The sequence below is a fragment of the Panthera leo genome, chromosome D4 (genome assembly GCF_018350215.1).
Source record: "Panthera leo isolate Ple1 chromosome D4, P.leo_Ple1_pat1.1, whole genome shotgun sequence".
Lineage (NCBI taxonomy): Eukaryota > Metazoa > Chordata > Mammalia > Carnivora > Felidae > Panthera > Panthera leo.
In genome coordinates, this window is record NC_056691.1 from 9,934,838 (window position 1) to 9,955,718 (window position 20,881).

The window sequence follows — 20,881 nt, forward strand, 5'->3', positions numbered from 1 at the left end:
CCTATTTACGAGGAGCCCCTCTGCTTTCAAATGGCCACGGAAAATGATTCATCCTGCCAAATCTCAGAACGTGGGGGCTCCATAACTGCAGCAGAAAGGACGAGGGCCACAGAAAGCTAAGCACAGCAGAGAGAGGATGCAGGCTGGGACAGGGGATGGACCAGAGGGAAATGGCTGCATGACCTTGTGCTCAAAGGCCACCAGGGTTAACAAGTAAGGAAAATGACAGCATTTGCAGGGCATGCTGGAGAGCATCAAAGCCCTCTTTATAAATCATCAGCTAAAGACTCTGCTTGGAACTGGTTCAAAAGCAGAACCTCAGGAATGATGGCCTTAAAACAAATAAAGGGGGCTATATCCCTGCTCTGAGGGACAAGAACCATGCAGAGCAACCCAAGAAAGCATCAGCACCATCTGGGGCAAGGCTAAGGAAGTGACCACTGCTTTAACCCGCTGAGTAAAGAGGCACTATAATTTAGCATCAGAATCCACTATAGGGTTTGTGTCCCTTCCCTCAAACATGTATTTTATACTGTTCTCAAATCAGAGAGGAGATTCTGACATCCTTCATAAAATTTTTTATAATGATACAAATAACCTCATGAACTTAGGAGTGTCTCCTATGAGACAAACACTGTGGGAAGGGCTCCGCAGCATTATCTCATAAATCCTCGGCATGACCCTAGGTGGTGGGTGCAAAAGTTATTCCTATCCTGTGGAGAAAAAAAGTGGGACTCCAAGAGCTGAAACAGCTTTCCTAGGTCACCTAGGAAAAGGGAGAAGACCAGGATTTGAAGTCAGAGGTAGTAAAACTAAATGTAAAGAGCAGAGACGTTCAAAATTTACGGTTGTCTGGTGATCTTGTTAAAATTGCAGGTTCTCCGAGCACACCCCCAGAGTTTCAGATTCAGCGGGACTGTGGTGGAGCCCAGATCTCAAGCACCCCCAGATAATACTGACGGGTGTGGTCTGGAAGCACACTTTGCTCAATGCTTGCCTATATCATAATGCCTCTTTTGCTAATCCTTAAAAAGTCCCGTGCTAAACATATCATTCCAGGTGTTATGTATGGATACCTGGGCTGGGCAGGCCCAAACTTACAGTCAAGGTTCGCAATCCCAGAATGGACCAAAACGGGTCAGCTGCTTCTACTCTTTGGAGAGTTTTCTCTCCTTATAGTTTTTCTGCTTGGGTTCTTCCACAAAGACGATAGATGTTCTTCTTTACTTCAAAAGAAAAGGCAGCCTAAGAGCACTACAGACGAGGTAGCTACCAAAGCAACAAAAAGGATCAAGAAAGCACATAGACCTGCTCTAACTTGTTCTTTTCATGCTCACCGAGATGAATCCAAGCACTAAAAGATTCAACTGGAAACTTCAAGCGACTCTACAACACCATATTTTATTTTACATGCAGTAAGACTTTTTAATTACAAGTCTAGTAAATGGTGGGATGTCAGATTCTATGGAAATGTAGGAGACCTCATGAATATGGCGAGTTCTAAAAATTATTTCCAAGTCACATGAAGACTGTTTTATGTTACTGGGAATAGGGTGGTTTGGTTTAGTTTTTGGTTTGGTTTTGGCTCAAGATGCTACCTAAGGGTCAGGGATTTTTTTCCTAATACGGCTGTATTTCTTAACGGGTTTGTCATACCAATATGACCATCGGCTTTGTTCTTTTAAAATGGGCTTTCTGAGTAAAATTCTATCTGGAATTCGCTCTTGCCCTTTGCTGTTTTTATCCATTAAAAAAAGGTACAACTGCTAAAACTAGCATGACTCTACTGAAATGATACATTTTCTAACTTCCTTCAGGATGAACACAGCACTCTTTCAAAATGCAGACCTAATGTCCTCATATTGCTAGCTTGCCAGCTCCACAATTGTTACTCACATTGAGCTTTAAAATGAGTTTGTTAAACACTCTTCTGAGAGAGGCAACAATTTTGATTCATCATAAAAAGTTATGCATCTTTATGCCGCATAATAAAGATAATATGAGGCCACAGAGTTACAAGCTGCTCTCTACTGACATTCTCTAATCAGCATAGCATGGTATAGTCACTTCTGCATTTCTAGAATAATGACTCTAAAGTCTCTTCTCTACTGTTCTTCAAAAAGTGATGCCTAATGACAGAAGATGGCATGAGAAAGCCATTTCTCTCTATCCATCCTGTAGTACTGGGGCCAGTAATATTACCAACATAGGCTACAATTTTCACTTTGTGAAGTAAGCTGGGATCCCTCCAAATTCAACATCATTCACAAGTCCACACATTATCACAGGATCTGCTTGTATGTGGAAAGCCTCTGAAATGGTGACTCTGTCCCTGAGTGTCCAGGCCCCTGCCCAAATTATAGCCCCATTGAACTCAAGTGGTACTTGAAAGCAAGCTGGGGAAGAGGTGTTCAGACTGTATGAACTCACATGGACCCTCCTAAAGACTGTTTCCTAACGTGTCTTTCTGTGTAACGTATATGCTATGACTTAAGAGGGAAAAACTGTGGACATCTTCTGAGGAAAGCCTGTGGGACAAAAGCCACGTGGCCAGGAGGTCACAGGATGTGCCTACTTTCCCCAACAGTCTCTTCAGCAGCCCCAGAAACTAGGGAGGTGAGCCAACAACCCTGAAATGCTCACAGAACCTGGAAGTGAAACCACACCAGGAGATAAGGACACCCCCACAACCACCTTTAAAACAAGGCTCTGGAAATCATACCTTATGGTCCCCAAGCACTGGAACATACAAAGTCTGTGAGGTCCTCATCTGCACTGGCCAGAAAGACCACTTTATAATTAAAAAAAAAAAACAAAAAAACCCACAAACATAAAAAACAAAAAAAAAACTTTTTCAGACTTTTTAACATGTTTAAAATAATAAGGATTAGATTAACTCCCCCATCTTTTTTTAAGTTTTTATTTACTTAAGTAATCTTTACACTGAATATGGGGATCAAACTTATAACCCTGACATCCAAAGTCACTCATTCCTCCTCCAACTATACAGCAAGGCGCCACCCCCTAACCTTTTTATAAAACAATTTGTATCAAATGCCAAGTTACAGAAGTTTGATGGGCCCAATGAGGACTAACACTTCTATGTAAATTTCTAGATGAGAGATGGGAAAAGAAATGCAGAGAACTTTTTAAATTGTATTTTTATGGGGGGGGGGGGGACAATGGGGGAAGGGGCAGAGGAAGATAGAGAAACTCAAGCAAGTTCCACCGTCAGCATGGAACCCGATGAGGGACTCAATCCCATGACCCCGGGATTATGACCTGAACTGAAATCAAGAGTCTGACGCCCAACTGAGCCACCCAGGAGCCCCCAAATACAAAGAACTTTAAAAGCTGGTGATTGAAGCAAAAAAAAAAAAGAAAGAAAGAAAGAAAGAAAGAAAGAAAGAAAGAAAGAAAGAAAGAAAGAAAGAAAGAAAGAAAGAAATCATAAACCTATTCAAATCTAAGAGCATCATCATGCTACTTGAAGTGACTTAGAATTCTAAAGCTAAAAAGATCTTAAAAGAATAGGTAAGTATAGCTCTTTGTTTCACGGAGAAATTAGGTTAAGGTTGGCCCAAAGTCTTATCGTTCCTTTTCGGCTCTAATGTTAAGCACGATTTAAATCCAAGTGAAACAAAGACCTTACCAGAGATTTTTCCTTTGATAAGGTGGGACCTTGAAACCAAGAGGGAGGAATCAGACTTCAACACAGAAGACAACCCAGGGCCAGCCGACTGGGAAAATGGATCCTGTGATGCCTGAGTACAGGCTGGTTCTTTCAAAGCCACTGCACGTGGACTGGCTAGAAACAGGCAGTTTGGTGACAAAGAAAATCCTCCCTAGAATTGCAGAGAAGGCTGGACCAGAGGGAAACCTGAGAGCTCATCTCGTTTGACCCCTACTTTGCACAGATGAGGAAACCGAGGGTCAGAGAGTGACCCACAGTTACACCACTGTTCACGGCACAGTGAGGACTGACATCCCAGTGGCCCAATGCCAGGGCCTGGAACCATCCCACCAAGTTGCTCTGCAGAGGCCCGTCAGTGCTGCTTCCAACAACCGAAGACCCTAATGATGCAAATAAAGCAACAAGTAGAAGTCATCTTTGGTTTTCATATATATTTTCCAGAACTTTAAATGTGCAGAAGCCAGGTCAGTGAGTCACTGGTTAAAAAGAGGACTGGACCTCTGTGAAAGGGAAGGGAAGGCGATACGAAATTGGGGAGGGGAAAAAAATTTCCCCTTCCCATTCTTCATTTGACAGAGTGATAAAGCTCCAGGCAGAAGCACTGTATTCACTATGAAGTTGCCACAGGAAAGCTGTGAATGCAAGAACAACCTGTTTCTATTTACTCATAGTCAAAAATCAATCCAAACGCCAAGACCCCAATTTTTACCATTATCGGAGCTCCCGCCCATCACTAGGCAAAGGTCTCTAGGAATTTTTCTACATCAAAAAATGTTCACAGATGACCCTCTGTCCATCTCTCCATTCTGGTTACTATGGAGCCGATACCACAGGATCCCTAGAAATTGAGGGACACTGCTACATCAATACCCTTGTAGCCCAGGAAACATCACTGAGAGGCCTGGAGTCAACACCTGGGGCACACCATCCACCATTCTCTGGAGTCCCAGCTTCTTCTGAATCTTTTATTTAAAAACATTGAGGGTTGGGGCGCCTGGGTGGCTCAGTCGGTTGAGCGTCCGACTTCAGCTCAGGTCACGATCTCGCGGTCAGTGAGTTCGAGCCCCGCGTCGGGCTCTGGGCTGATGGCTCAGAGCCTGGAGCCTGCTTCCATTCTGTGTCTCCCCCTCTCTCTGCCCCTCCCCCATTCATGCTCTGTCTCTCTCTGTCTCAAAAATAAATGAAACGTTAAAAAAAAAATTAAAATAAATAAATAAATAAATAAATAAATAAATAAATAAGTAAATAAAATTAAAACATTGAGGGGTTCCTGGGTAGCTCAGCCGATTAAATATTCTGACTCGGGTTTTGGCTCAGGTCAGGATCTCACCATTGGTGAGGTTGGGCCCTGCATTGGGCTCCATGCTGACAGTGAAAAGCCTGCTTGGGATTCTCTCTCTCTCTCTCCCTCTCTCTCTACCCCTTCCCCCCACTCACTCTCTCTCTCAAAATAAACAAACTTTAAATAAATAAATAAATAATAAATAAATAAAACTGATATTTTGTGCGTTATGGATTTTTTTTGCAATGATTTTTTTTTTTTTTAATATGGCAATATCACTTATGCTGCTTTCTGAGATTTTTGGAGTCCTCTGAAATTTTCTATTTTTTTTTAAATTTTACTTTTAATGTTTATTTATTTTTTGACAGAGAGAGACAGAGCATGAGTGAGGGTGGGGCAGAGAGAGAGGGTGACAAAGAATCTGAAGCAGGCTCTAGATTCTGAGCTGTCGGCACAGAGCCTGACTGGGGAGCTCGAACTCATGAACCACTAGACCATGACCTGGCCAAAGTTGGACGCTTAACTGAGTCCCTTATTTTTTTAATTTTTAAAACGTTTTTATTTATTTTTGAGAGAGAGACAGAGACAGAGCATGAGCAGGGAATGGGCTGAGAGAGAGAGGGAGACAGAATCTGAAGCAGGCTCCAGGCTCTGAGCTGTCGGCACAGAGTTGGACACAGGGCTCAAACCCATGAAGTGTGAGATCATGAACTGAGCTGAAATCAGACACTTAACCCGACTAAGTCACCCAGGCACCCCTGGAGTCCTCTGAAATTTTAATCCAGAGTCAGATGCCTCACTAGCCTCACCCTGGTCCTTGCCCTGTACTTCCTTTCCGGCATGTGAGAAAACAGGCCAAAAATCACCACTTCTCATGGAAGCCACATACCATTAGCCTCTGTCTCTCCCCCTGGCTTGGGTGGAAATCTCTCTCCATCACCACTTTCCACCACATCCACCTTCTACTCCCCTAACTCCCTCTCTGCACAGCGTCATGCTCTCTGAGAGCAGAAGCCAGGGCAGGGAGGGGAGCCCCTTCAAGCAGTTTATCTGCAGGCCCATCCACCACCTTCCTCAATGCAAGGAAGTCAAAGTCAGGCTTAGAATGGATTTGGGGGAGGAAGACACCGGGAGGCAAATGGTGAAGAATCACAAACCCCGAAGAAACCTCTCCTAACTGAACATCTGTTGCCAAGAGTCAACAAAAAAAGCAGATTTGCAAAGCTACATGTCAAAAGTAAGGTGTCTCTGCTGGAGAAAATCAACTCTGAGTAAATGATCTCTCCTAGTGGTACAAATAACAATTTGTGTTTTAATAAAGGAAATACAAGAGTGATGGGGCGTGAAGGGAGACGGCAAAAGAAACCCAACGATTAAAAGCTGACCAGCATAGTTCCAAGCTTTGGGGCCAAAACACAACTTTTGGAGCCACCATGAAGACATAGGCAATGCAGTAAGAAGAGATACGATCTGAGGAAACTAATGCTAAGCAAAGAGTCCCAAAATGCAGGTGAGCCCCAAGAGGAGCCATGAGGGAGAAGGCTGAGAAAATGTAGGAACAGTTAAGTGAGAAGAAAAATAAAGTGAGAACAAGGTGTCGGGTATTGGAACTGGAGAGGCTGAGAGAGGAGAGGAACCCTGTCTGCCAAGGAGACACCTGAGCACCATACAATTCAGAGTGTGACTGGTTACTGTCTCCATGATGGAGGTCATGGGAGACGTCAGGAGAGGCAGCTCTGAGGGCTCCCCAGGGCGGGGCCTGGTGGGACTAGTGCTTTGAGGGAAGGGTGGGTGTCCATCCCTTCTGTAGGCTACCTGAAAAGACCTGCTAAGGACAGGAAGGGTCCCAAAGAGGCATGGCTAAGCGAGGGTTCTCAAGGAGAGAAACACAGAAGTCCTTGAATCTGGAGAGAAACTCATCCTTTGGAGCCAGATAACCAGATTCTAATTCCATCTCACCATGCCTCTCTCTCTTTCCTCCTGAATAAAATGAAAGGTGTGGACTAACTAGGCTTAAAGGGGGTGAGTAGTTTGTTTAGATATGTGAGGCAAGCCAGGTGGCGACTACAAGAAACTAAGGATCTCCAGCCTCAAAAAGACTTGCGGTGTGGAGTGTGCATCTTGTCTTGCCAAATCTGTAGATTCTTCATGAGAAGGCAGAAATCTCTCTTTGAGTATGATACCTCCTGATTTTTATCTGTTGGAAACAAATTATTGTAAAAGCACACTAAATGGGACTCCTATGCTGCTGACCAAGATGGGGTAACAGCAGAGCACCTGGGGGACTCAAAATGTCTGACTCTTGATGGCGGCTCAGGTCATGATCTCATAGTTCAGTTCGTGAGTTTGAGCCCCGTGTTGGACTCTGGGCTGACAGTGCGAAGCCTGCCTGGGGTTCATTCATTCTCTCTCTCTCATGTTCTCTCTCTCTCTCATGTTCTCTCTCTCATTCTCCTTCTCTCTCTCTCTCTCTCTCCCCCCCCCACCTCCATCCTTCCGTCCCTTAAAATAAATAAACTTAAAAAAAATGTGGTAGCAGGAATCAGACTTACCCTCCCATCTGAAATAAACCAAAACAGATGAAATACATGAAACAATAATTTCAAGATTCTGGGCATCAGGCAATGAGGGACAGTAACCTCTGAGAAATGGAAAATGAGGTGAGCCCTGTAATGCCCCAGCTTGAGAAAGTATTACAGTAAGGATAGTTTTTCCAACTAATGCTGCTGGAACAATTTGATATTCATATAAAATAATAATAAACTGCCATGTAAACTTCAGACCATCTACAAGATTCACTTCAAATGAATTTATTAGACCTTAACATAAAACCTAAATTATAAAACTTTCACAGACAAAGAAGAAAACTTTAATTATTATGACTCTTGTATGAACCTCAAAATAATTATGCTGAATGAAAGAAACCAGACAGAAAAAGAGTACACATGGCATGATACCCTTCAATAAAAATTCTAGAAAATGCCAGGGCGCCTGGGTGGCTGTGCTGACAGCTCAGAGTCTGGAGACTGCTTCACATTCTTTGTCTCCCTCTCTCTCTGCCTCTCCCCTGCTTGTGCTCTCTTGCACTCTCTCTCTCTCTCTCCAAAATAAATAAACATTAAAAAGAAATTTTTTTTAATTCTAGGAAATGCCAACTAGTCTACAGTAACCAAAAGCAGATCAGGGATTGTCTGGAGGGTCTAGAGACAGGAAGAAGGGATTACAAAGGAATATAAGGAAAGGTTAGGTGGTGATGATTATGTTAATTATCTCTATTGTAATGATGGTCCCACAGGTATATACCTTTACCTAAGCAAATCAAACTGAATAAATAGGTACAGTTTATTGTGTGTCATTTAAGCCTCAATAAGACTATTAAATACACACACACAAAGTGGCCAAATAAAACCCAAAGTCAGGCAAATTGGCGTGCTGGCTGCCAGTTTTCAATTCCTATATTCAGTGACATCTGTAGTCACCTCCAGTGCTCTGTGATTTCTTTGAAATTGGCTCAAGCCTGCAGCTAAGATATAATTTCCATAGACAGTAGACGGGACCACAGAAAATCATTCTAGAAAATATGCACAGTTGAAAATGTGGGTATAATGAATGTGCGTATTAGCATACACAAGAAGTTTCCTGATGATGGTCTGACTCAATTATTCGACTCTAGGATGATGTGAAAGCTATATGCATTCAGGAGAAACCATGTTTTAAATTTTGATCTTTTCCCCGGCTAGCCATAGGTGGTACCATCCTCTCTCACCATGCTGGGCCACCTCAGTGAGCCAGAGCTCCTCGTCAGCCCTGAGACCATCAGAATACACAACCCATTCCCCCACAGTCATTCTGTACCCATACAGTGACTATGTTTTTTACTTTAAGTTCAGTACCCAATAAATTACATGAGATATTCAACACTTCATTCTAAAATAGGTTTTATGTTGCATAATGGTGTCCAACTGTAGGCTAATTTAAGTGTTCTGAGTATATTTAAGGTAGCCTGGGCTAAGGTATGGCGTTGGAGAGGTTAGGTGCATTGAATGCATTTTCAACTTAGAGACTTTCAACTTACAATGGCTTTATTGGGACTTAACCCCATTGTAAGTCAAGAAAAATATGGGTAAATACCGGATAGTTATAAACTTTGTGTCATCGTTCATAAATTAAGTAAAACAGATTGTCCACCTTCAACAGATCTGTGTTTCCTCATCACCTGGCACAGCCTCTGATTTTCTCAGTGATCAGGAGGGGGAAAGGTGAAAATGTATCTCGCATTACATTCCAGGACAATTAAATCATAGTATCATGAGGAATGTTGTAGAAGGTATTCCAAGAACTCCTCACTTTTCTAGCAATCCTGATATTTAGGAGTGCTGTAGGATTTACATATTACATGAGTAGCATTCACACAGTCAGTGGCTTTGGGGAGGCCACACACCCAAACCTGTACGTCTACCTAACATGAGAAAACATCTTATGTCAACACGCGTGAATATGTATCATATGAAAAACACATATACATATTTCCTCCTATGATAATATTCATGGATATACAGGTATATCATTACTTATATGAATATATTCACTGATACATGGGTTTATCATTACTTATTAACATTTTTCCAGATTTAAACTAAAATTGCTCAAAGAACGGAAGAACAAGAGGCAAATGGTAGTCTGGTAACCAAATTAAAGTATCAGCTTTCATTTGCCATCAGATAAGCCTGAAAGTGTTGGAGTTGATCTAACCCAGTTCTGCAGGTAAGAAGAGTCTCGATGTATTTTGTGGCAGATGGTTACACGAAAAGGGGCCTGAGGAATGTTACTTGTCCCACACCAAAACAGTACAATAATGGGCTCTCTTGTCATTGGGTCACCCCATTTTGGTCTGCTTAATGCGGGTGGAGCCCCATAAAACCCCATTTGGAATGTTGTCCATTCAGGCAGAAAGGCACTACTTGCAGGCTGCCTTTTTTTTTGTTGTTTTCCTTCTTCAAAATGTGGTTTTGAAAAAATGCTTGTAGCATTAAGAACACTCAGACTCAGGACAACTCACAGCTCAAGTTGCAGGTAGAGGAAGTATCTCCCGCACCTTATTGGTCAAGTCCAGACAAGTTCTTCTTTTTTAATTCTTTTAATGTTTATTCATTTTTGAGAGAGAGAGAGAGAGAGAGAGAGAAAGAGAAAGAGAAAGAGAAAGAGAAAGAGAAAGAGAAAGAGAAAGAGAAAGAGAAAGAGAAAGAGAGAATGAGCATGAGCAGGGGAGGGGCAGAGAGAGAGGGAGACACAGAATCTGAAGCAGGTTCCAGGCTCTGAGCCATCAGCCCAGAGCCCAGTGCGGGGCTCGAACTCACGGACCACAAGATCGTGACCTGAGCTGAAGTCAGATGCTTAACCGATGGAGCCACCCAGGTGCCCCTAGAAAGTTCTTGAGAGCAAAGGTAAATAACACTTCCTCACCATAGTCCACAACCTCCTTCTGCTTCTGCTTAGTAACGACTGCTTGCCTTTTGTTTCCGAATAAATCATTTGGTATGAGGCCACTGAAAAATTATCATCTCCATCTTCAGAACAGATAATTAGGAAAAAGGCCACTTTCTTGCTTAAGACACACTGAAGACAACTGCTCCAAGGATACTTGTGCAGCTAAGGCCAGTTTGAGGATCATTCCAGTGGAACATTCTTCTGCAAGTACATTGTAGGTGGATTTTCTCCTTTTGGTTCATAAGAGGGAATACATGTTCTTAAAATACATATATGATTTAACATACATACAATATTGAATTAAAAGTCATAAGAAATAGTAAAACACTTACATGAAAACATAGCAATGACTCAAGTATTACTTGATAGGACTGACAGTGGCAGAAAGGCCCTAACGTAGACAATCTCTCTACAAAAAGGTTACAAATAGGGGCGCCTGGGTGGCTCAGTCAGTTAAGCGTCCAGCTTCGGCTCAAGTCGTGATCTCGCGGTTTGTGAGTCCGAGCCCCGCATCGGGCTCTGTGTTGACAGCTCAGAGCCTGGAGTCTGCTTTGGATTCTGTGTCTCCCTCTTTCTCTGCCCCTACCCCGCTCATGCTCTGTCTCTCTGTCTCTCAAAAATAAATAAACATTAGAAAAAAGTTACAAATAAAAAAACCTAACTTTAATAAACAATTCTATCGTAGAGATAGTAGTGGGAATTCAATGAATGTTCTGATTTTTAAAAAAATACCTTTAGCCTCCTGACATAACACAAATAGCGAATAGTGATGTTCTACTTACATGCCAGGTGCTATTCAGGTCTCAAAAACCGCTCTGAAGTAGGCACTATTATTGGCCCTTCGTTATGCATGGGGAATCTGAGGTAGGAAGCAGTTGAGAAACTTGCCCACCACACAGCTACTAAGTGACAGAGATAAGATTGTGACGTGGCTTCAAAATCAAAGTCCTTCAGCACCGTGCTCTCCTGCCCTTTGAACATACAGAGCACCACCTTCCTCACCAAGACCACTGGCCTCCACTAACCACGTACAAGATTGAGCTGTGGGCATGTGGTCAGTTCATTCAGTTCCCTCTGGCTCCCTGCTCCGCTGCGTTACTAAAAAAATTCTACCACTCCAGCTCAGTCCATCTAGTTTCCTGCAAATAATCTTTAAAACTGCAAAGGCAGTTAATTAGGACTGTACATTTACCTTTAAGAGTGAACAAGGCCATAAGAGCACATTTTTACCGGAAGAGAGCATTTGAAAAATGGCAGCTCCAGAGGCAACAGGAGAACAAGAAGGACATCACCTGGCCAGTCTAGGCTGACTTGGCATTTTCAGGGACTGACTCTTGGAGATTTAGCACAACTTCAGTTACTCAACGGCTGATGGCTGTGGAGTCCTGCTCTGAGGGACTATGGAACCCTGCACTAAAACCAAGGGGTCAAAGGGCAAAGCTGGTGCATGGCACACCTCCATCCAGCCTGGATCAAGCTTCCTACAATCCCACGTCCTCCTAAAATCTCCAGAGTGAGAGAAAGGTTTTCAGGAGGGCAGCCCGAGATTTCCATAGCAGGGAGCGAAGAAGAGGGAGAAGACAGTTTCTCAAGAATGATCTCATCCCTGGGTGCCTGGGTGGCTCAGTCCGTTAAGCGGCTGACTTCAGCTCAGGTCACGATCTCGAGGACTGTGAGTTCGAGCCCCACGTCGGGCTCTGGGCTGATGGCTCAGAGCCTGGAGCCTGCTTCCGATTCTGTGTCTCCCTCTCTCTCTGCCCCTCCCCCGTTCATGTTCTGTCTCTGTCTCAAAAATAAATAAAACGTTAAAAAAAATTTTTTTTAAAAAGAATGGTCTCATCTGGGGGTGCCTGGGTGGCTCTGTTGGTTAAGCATCCAACTTCAGCTCAGGTCATGATATCACCAGTCATGGGTTCAAGCCCTGCGCTGGGCTCTGTGCTGACAGCTCAGAGCTTGGAGCCTGCTTCAAATTCTATGTCTCCCTCTCTCTGCCCCTCCCCTACTCGTGTTCATTCTCTCTCTCTCTCTCAAAAATAAACAAACATTAAAAAAAATTTTCAAGAGGGGCACCTGAGTGGCTCAGTCAGCTAAGCAGCCAACTTTGGCTCAGGTTATGAACTTATAGTTCATGGGTTTGAACCGTGTGTCAGGCTCTGTGCTGATGGCTCGAAGCCTGGAGCCTGCTTTGGGGATTCTGTGTCTCCTTCTCTTTCTGCCCCTCCCTGACTCATGCTCTGTCTCTCTCTCTTTCTCTTTCTCAAAAATAAAAAATAAACATTAAAAAAATTTTTTAATTTCAAGAAAAAAAAGAATGGTCTCATCTGGGAGGTAACATGCCAAGGTTGTCTTTGTAGGGGACTCTTCTTTGACAGCATCAGAGGGACAGACCTGCTCCCTATGGAAGAGGTCAAGAAAACAAGTGACCTTTGCCAGATCTTTTTCCTACCCTTCCCCGGATCTGAAAGTCTCGGTCTGTGGCTGGAAAGCCCACAGGAGTGGATTTTCTTCATTTTCCCACTCCACCCTGACACCCAATCCTGGTGAAAGTTGTTTCCAAAGGCTTGATGTGCTTACAAAAGCATCTCACTGTCCACATATACTAAACATTACAGTATATGAAATAATGAAACTGGGTAATGAACCGTGTCACTGGGCATGACTCTGTTTTTCTCTCAGTCAGACCTGGTGAGCTACACTCATGTAAAACTGGACAAATCAGTGCATTCTTAACACAGAATGTGTGAACTATGCTTAATTAAATACCTGCCACTCTTTCACGAATACACAAGAGTAAGTTATACAGCAACACACGGACTTTTTACATGTTTCAACATGGTTTTGTATTTAGACAGTTTTGCCATGTATAATTTGAGGCTGCTTATCTTTTACAATTATGTGAAGAAATTTCACCATTGAATTTTGAAACGAAGCTACTGAATAGTCTTCCCGCAAAGTTCTACATCAGTTTGAAAAGAATCTTGAAATTGCAAAGTGAACCATTTAAAATTGCAATATTTGACACCACTTATCATTGTAACTAAGGATTTTCTCGATGCTGTGCAATCAAAACACAAAGAGGTATGGTTTAAAACCTATAACCCTGGTTTGCAATTTGTGTCCCTAAAAATGGCTTTGTTGATTTCACTGGAGGACTCCCAAATGAGGAGAAGTGCAAGTCTGAGTTTATAAAGTAAATTTGTACTAGTAAAATGCTCTTAAAACTTTTGAGATCCCATTCCCATTTCTTTTTTTTTTTTTATCAGCTTTGGCGTTGACTTCCTTCTCCAATGGCCCATCTCCCCTGCCAGCCTTCCACTGCTCTACCCTGAGACACTTACAACCGCCTACTCTGCATGCCCCTCTCTCAACATACTTTTGGGTTGTTTGGGGGACATTCACCCTCTGCCTTGTGCGATCCTTGAATCATGTCTTTAATGCTGGGGTGGAGACATAGAGAATGGCAGGTTAAGCCAGGCTGCATAGATAACAGGATCTAGCCTGACTTTTACAATTCCTGGAGTGGAACAGGCCCACAGCACAGCAGATGCAGACGTCAAATGCAGCCCATTTAATGACCATTTGTTAGAGCTTTCAGTAGGATGATGTTGGCCAAATCTACAAGTGTTTGCCATCCAAGGTGGTAGCCCAAAGGACTCTCTGGAGGGAGGCTGTCTCCTCTCCTCCTTTTGGCATCTGGACCGTCATCAGTCTAAACTGCCCTGGAAGTAAGAGCAGCTCATGACAGCCATGGGGGAAAGCCAGGGGCTGATGGAGCTCCCAGTTTATGCCACGAGGCAGGTGAGCTGGGGGGGAGGGGCGGGCTGTCAGCGAATCCTTTCCAAGCCACAGAGTGCCTCCTCTCCATAACCTCCAGGGAGAAGTCACAATAAATTATTTTGGTTCCTGAGTAAACAAAAACTGTTCTGGAAAAGATGCTTAGGAATGGAAGGGCCTAAATCTGAAATCCTCAACAGGGCCGTGCATGTTTCTTTATAACCAGGCAACTGCTGATTACTTGCATAATATTTAGCTCTTCGTTGGTGCAGCCTTTCAGGCTTTAGCCTGCCTGACCCAACAGCTGCTTAACTTGGCTCCAGGCATTTATGACTTTATTTTGAACAAATCTTGAACATTTTCATTTGACTTTTCCCAACTCGACTATGCAATTCAAAATTTGTTTTAAATTTTACGGTTCTTTCCCCCCACCCCCCACCCCCCCGCCCCCTCTCTCTCTCCCTTGTTCTCTTTCCCTTCTTACAGCTGTAGCTTTGGAATTTGAGTTTTCTTTCCAGCAGCAGATTTTGTGATGCAAAAGAAAGGAAGTTTGCAGAAGGGAAGGGGGCAAAACAGGGGAGAAGGGGAAGGTGGCTTTACTAACTCTTTGGATCCCCTCGGAACAAGCAAAAACCTAATACTATATAAATATTGAAGTGCACAGTAGAGTCAAAGTATTCAATAAACATTTACTGTGAATGGAGGCATTAGGATAGGCTTAGGCCCCGCCTGAATTCCCATGAAATTTGTAAATATTTCTTTCATTTGTTCTCCATTTACAATTAGTTGCGGTCAAGCCGATCAAAGCCAGAAGAGGCCTGTTGCATGTGAACCCGCATCCCTCACAATGACATCCACGAAGCAGAATGAAATATGGAATATCAGGTTTCCACGGATGTATGAACTTGTAAAAAATCTGAAAGAATAGGAGGTTTTTCACACTGAGTAATGTGAAACATTTGGTGCGGACTCTAGGCCTCTGCAGAGGGAGAGGGAGAGCCCAAAGCCATCAGGCTGTAAAACAGAAGCGGGGCCCAAGCAGATACAAGGGCCTTCTCCCCAACTCCAGAGATTTATCCGTCGTGGGCTCCCTGCCCTCCACAGGTCTCAGCAGAGAATACCCTCGGGCAAGCAAAGAGGAAACACCCAGATTCCCCAAGATACGGGTTCTCTGGAGATCCACGCTAACACCCAGATTCCCCTGGAGACGGGTTCTCCGGGGATCCATGCTCAGCTCCATCCCACCCTCATTCCTTCTGCCTCCGGATTCATGAACTACTCTTCCCCCACCCCAGCCAAATACACACACACCTCTTAATTGATGCATTCACAAACCATTTCCAATCAGACACATGTTAAAGTACTTGCATAAGCACTTGAGCCAGCTTGACCCATTTTTACACACACTCTAAACAGATAAATAACCTCAAGTGAATCCAGAAGTATAAACTACCACAAAGCCTCAAAAGCCACATATAACTGTTCCCCCTGTTCACTCATGCTTAGTCTTCTTTTGCAAACTTTCTCCTTCCACAAAGCCTATCATACTGTCTGCTGGGCTCTCCTTTTTTTTTTTTTTTCCCTTCCCCAGTAATTCAGAGCATTTTAGTTGGTTCCTATGTTTTTTCCAGCTGTCAGGCCATAAGAGGGTCTGAGGCAGGAACACGGGGGGCTTTAGCAGTTTATATTCTTTGGCCTCCTCAAATGCATAAAGCCATGAGGCAACATCTTTTCCCTTATTAGAAAACTGAGCAACCACTACTGCTAGCTTAATAAAAGACCTCATGGTAATTCACAAATATGCAGAAGGGAATAAGGAAGGGTTACTGCCAAAGATTTCTAACCAGAAAAGGCTAGCAGACTTGAAGCCTAGGCAGCTCTCCTTGGAAAACACATACAGTCCTCCCTCACCCGAGGGGACTGTAATTCCCTTTCTCTCCTCCCCGTATATTTGAGGGGGACTGGTTGTTTTAGACAGGATATGATGTTCAAGGTAAATCTTGGCATCAAAACACCAGGGAGGAGAGCAAGGCTGCAGGCCAACGTGTTTTACCAGGTTGGGGAAAGGTTTGTGAGGATTAAGACTGGGAGAAGGTAAACAATTAGAAACAGAACTCAACCTTCATGAAAGCTCAGCCTTGCTCACACCCCCACTTTCTGCCCTCCTCCTACTCAAAACAAAGGATGACCCAGTAGCCTATACAAACAATGGATGACATTGAGAGGTGAGGGATAAAGTGTCACCTTTGAACTGAAAGCCACTGTGCAACACCAAGCTCTTCTTTCAGAGAGAGTTTTCCAAAGCTCGGGTTTGGAAGTGACCTGGGCTCCTGCTGCTCAACAGAAAGCTGTGCCTCAACAGAAAGTTCTCTTGGGAGAACTGATGTACAAGACCCATAGAAGGAGATAAAGACCTTAATGTTCATGCCATTGAAACAGAATCATCATTTGACCTTGTGTGCAGGCCTTTGGCTCAGAAAAAGTGAATCATCCTCAACTTTTCAGAATTTGTTGGTCAGAACAGAAGGAGAACAAGTTTTAAATAGTGTCCCAAAGAGTCTCCAAAGAACTTGTAAAAACAAGGAGCTGCACCCAAATACTATTTTGGCAATTTGGTCACAAATTATTTGAAATATGATGGGTTAGGTTTGTTTTCAAATGATCGTGAGTTCATAGTTTTTACAAAGAGAGCACACAAAGGAAATTTACAACTGGAGGTGTGGCTGAAAGCAAAATCTACTCCGTATGTTTAGCTCACTCGTGCTCTGCCAGGATGTGGGGGACTGCAGACTCACTGGGCGATATCATCCAGTCTGGCACAGTGGAGGGAAGTTGCTACAGTATTTTTCCTAAATTAACAACCAACATCCATTTCAACACCACCCCAGAACCTAGTTCCATACATCACTGATTGTACCCATTCCTTCCTCCTTACAGGGAACCACATTGGTCATTTAGAGCACTTACTACCTATATAAATATCCTAAAACAGTATGTAGTTTGTTTGTTTTTATTCGAACTTTACAATCATGGAATTATACCAATATATTTTTCTGTACTGAACCTGTTTTTTTTATTCAATATTGTGTTTGTGAGGTATCACTGGATTCACATAAATAGGTTTAATATTTTCTGCTGTACAGAATTCCACTGTATAAGTATACATCTTTCTTCAGATAAAACAATCTATTAGGGTTTTCCAAAGAAACAGAACCAGTGTATATCCTATTGATTCTGTGATTGATTGATAGATAGATAATATATAGATATAAAATGAGGAATTAACTCATGCAATTATGGTGGCTAAGAAGTTCCATGATCAGCCATCTGCAAACCAGAGACCCAGAAAAGCTAATAGTATAATTACAGTCTAAGTCTGAAGGCCTAAAAACCAGGGGAGCCAATCAGAGAAGTCCCAGGCCAAACACAAGAGAAGACCAATGTCCCAGCTCAAACTGGCAGGCAGGGAGCAAAAGGGGTGAATTCCTCCTTCCTCTGCCTTTTGTTCTGGTTAGGTTTTGAATGAATTGGATAATGCTCATGCACACTAGGGAGAGCAATCCACTTTACTGAGTCCATTGATTCACATGCTAAACTTAACTAGAAACACCCTCATGGAAACACCCAGAAATAATGTTTAATCTAGGTACTCCATGGTGCAGTCACAAGATTAACCATTACGATAAACCACTGGGTTATTTATACATTATTATGTATTTTATTTATGTATATAACTTACATAAACATGTATTTTATATATTTTTGCTCATGAAAAATACCATCATAAATACCTCTGTACATGTTTCCTGGATTACATAGGAGTTTCTCTAAGGTAGATTCTTGGTCATGTAACTCATAGGTCATAGGACATTCTTATTCATGGTTCAACACTGTCAAACTCATTTCCAAAATGGCTATCTACATTTCTACTTCTAACAGAAGTGGATAAGAATTCCTATAACTCCATATCCTAGTTAATACTTAGCATTGTAACAATTAAGTATGAAATTAAGCTCACTGTTATTTCAATTTGCATTTTCCTGACCAGTAATGAAACTGACCATTTATCCATTTCTCATGTGAAAATGAGTCTATAAAATTTGTTTCATTCGCCCATTTTTTTAATTAAAATGTTGTTTCATTTTCTTATCCAATAGTAGGAATTCATATCTTGTGAATAATATTTTTATACAATTTGTGATATCTTTTAATGAACAGGAATTCATAATTTTACTGTAGACTATTTTAATCAGCATTTCCCTTTTTATGCTTTTGTTATTTAAATATTCTTTCTCTATCTTAAGGTCACAATGACATTCTCCTATATTAATTTCAAAATATATTATAGTCTTGCCTTTTGCATAGGGGTTTTAGTGTACATGAAATTAATCTTTAAGTATCATGTGAGGTAGGAATCAAATGTCATTTGTTTTCCAAATGTATAACCAATTGTCTCAGCATTATTTATTAAAAATACACCCTTTTATACAGAAGTGCTGATGCATAGGGGCATATGTACCCCAATGTTTATAGCAGCGCTTTCAACAATAGCCAAATTATGGAAAGAGTCTAAACGTCCATCAACTGATGAATGGATAAAGAAGATGTGGTTTAGGGATGCCAGAGTGGCTCAGTTGGTTAAGCGTCCGACTTTGGCTCAGGTCATGAACTCACGGTTTGTGAGTTTGAGCCCCGCGGCGGGCTCTGGGCCTGGAGCTCAGAGCCTGGAGCCCACTTCAGATTCTGTGTCTCCCTCTGTCTTCCCCTCCACTGCTCGCACTCTGTCTCTCACATTGACTCAAAAATAAATAAACATTAAAAAAAATAAAAAAGAAAAAAGAAGATGTCGTTTATGTACAATGCAATACTATTTGGCAATGAGAAAGGATAAAATCATCGCATTTGCAGCAACGTGGATGGAACTGGAAGGTATTATGCTGAGTGAAATAAGTCAGAGAAAGACAAATATGTGTTTTCATTCATGTCAATCTTGAGAAACTTAATAGAAGACCATGGGGAAAGGAAGAGGGGGAAAAATAGTTACCAACAGAGAGGGAGGGAGACAAACACAAGAGACTCTTAAATACAGAGAACAAACTGAGGGTTGATGGGGTGAGTGGGGGAGGGGGAAAAATGGGTGATGAGCATTGAGGAGGGCATTTGGTGGGATGAGCACTGAGTGTTGTATGTAAGCCAATTTGACAACAAATTATATTCATTAAAAAATTAAATTTAAAATAAAAATACACCCATTTTCTGCATTTAGTGAAATGATCATATGATTTTTATCCTCTCTCTTATTTATATGATGTATCACATTGATTGGCTTGTGACTAATGAACCACCCTTGCTTCCTAGGAAAATATCCCACTTGATCGTGGTGAATGACTGTTTCTAATGCATTGCTAGATTCTGTTTGTGAATATTTTGTTGAGGATTTTTGCATCTATGCTCAAAAAAGATAGTGACCTGTAATTCTCTTTGTGTGTGTGTGTGTGTGTGTGTGTGTGTGTGTGTGGTATCTTTATCTGGTTTTGGTATCAGGATAATGCTGATCTCATACAATGAATTTGGAAAGCATTTGACAAAGTACAATACCAACTCATGAAAAAAAATCTTAAAGTAGATTTAGATGGAACATACCTCAACATAATAAAAGCTTTATATGAAAAGCCCACAGCTAACATCATCCTCAATGGGGAAAAACTAAGGATTCTTCCCTTAAGGTCAGGAACAAGACAAGGATGTCCACTCTCACCACTTTTATTCAACATAGTACTGGAAGTCCTACCCACAGCAATCAGACAACAGAAAAAAAAAAGATCCAAATTGGTAGTACAAATTTCACTATTTCCAGAAGATATGATACTATATGCAGAAAACCCTAACGACCACCAAATAATTACTAAAACTGATACATGAATTCAGTAAGGTCACAGGATACAAAATCAATATATAGAAATCTGTTGCATTTCTTTACACTCATAATGAAGCAGCAGAAAGAGAAATAAAAAAAAAAAACAATCCCATTTGCAATTTCACCAAAAATAAAAAAGCACCAAGGAATAAATTTAACCAAAGAGGTGCAAGACCTATACCCTAAAAGCTATAAAACACTGATGAAAGAAACTGAAGATGACACAAAAAGATGGAAAGACATTCCATGTTCATGTCCAGGAAGAACAATTATTTTTAAAATGTCTCTATTACCGAAAGCAATCTACACATTTAATGCAATCCCTATCAAAATACCAATAGCACTTTTCACAGTACTAGAACAAAGAATCCTAAAATTTGTATGAAATCATAAAAGACCCTGAATAGCCAAAGCAATCTTGAAAAAGAAAACCAAACTGGAGGTATCACAATTCCAGACTTCAAGTCAAATTACAAAGCTGTACTGATCAAAATAGTATGGTACTGGCACAAAAATAGATACAAAGATCAATGACACAGAATAGAAAACCCAGAAATGAACCCACGATTCTAATGTCACTTAATCTTCAGCAAAGCAGGAAAGAATATCCAATGGGGAAGAGACAGTCTCTTCAACAAATGGTGTTGGGAAAACTGGACAGCTACATGCAAAAGAGTGAAAGTGAACCTTTTTCTACACCATACACAAAAATAAACTCAAAATGGAT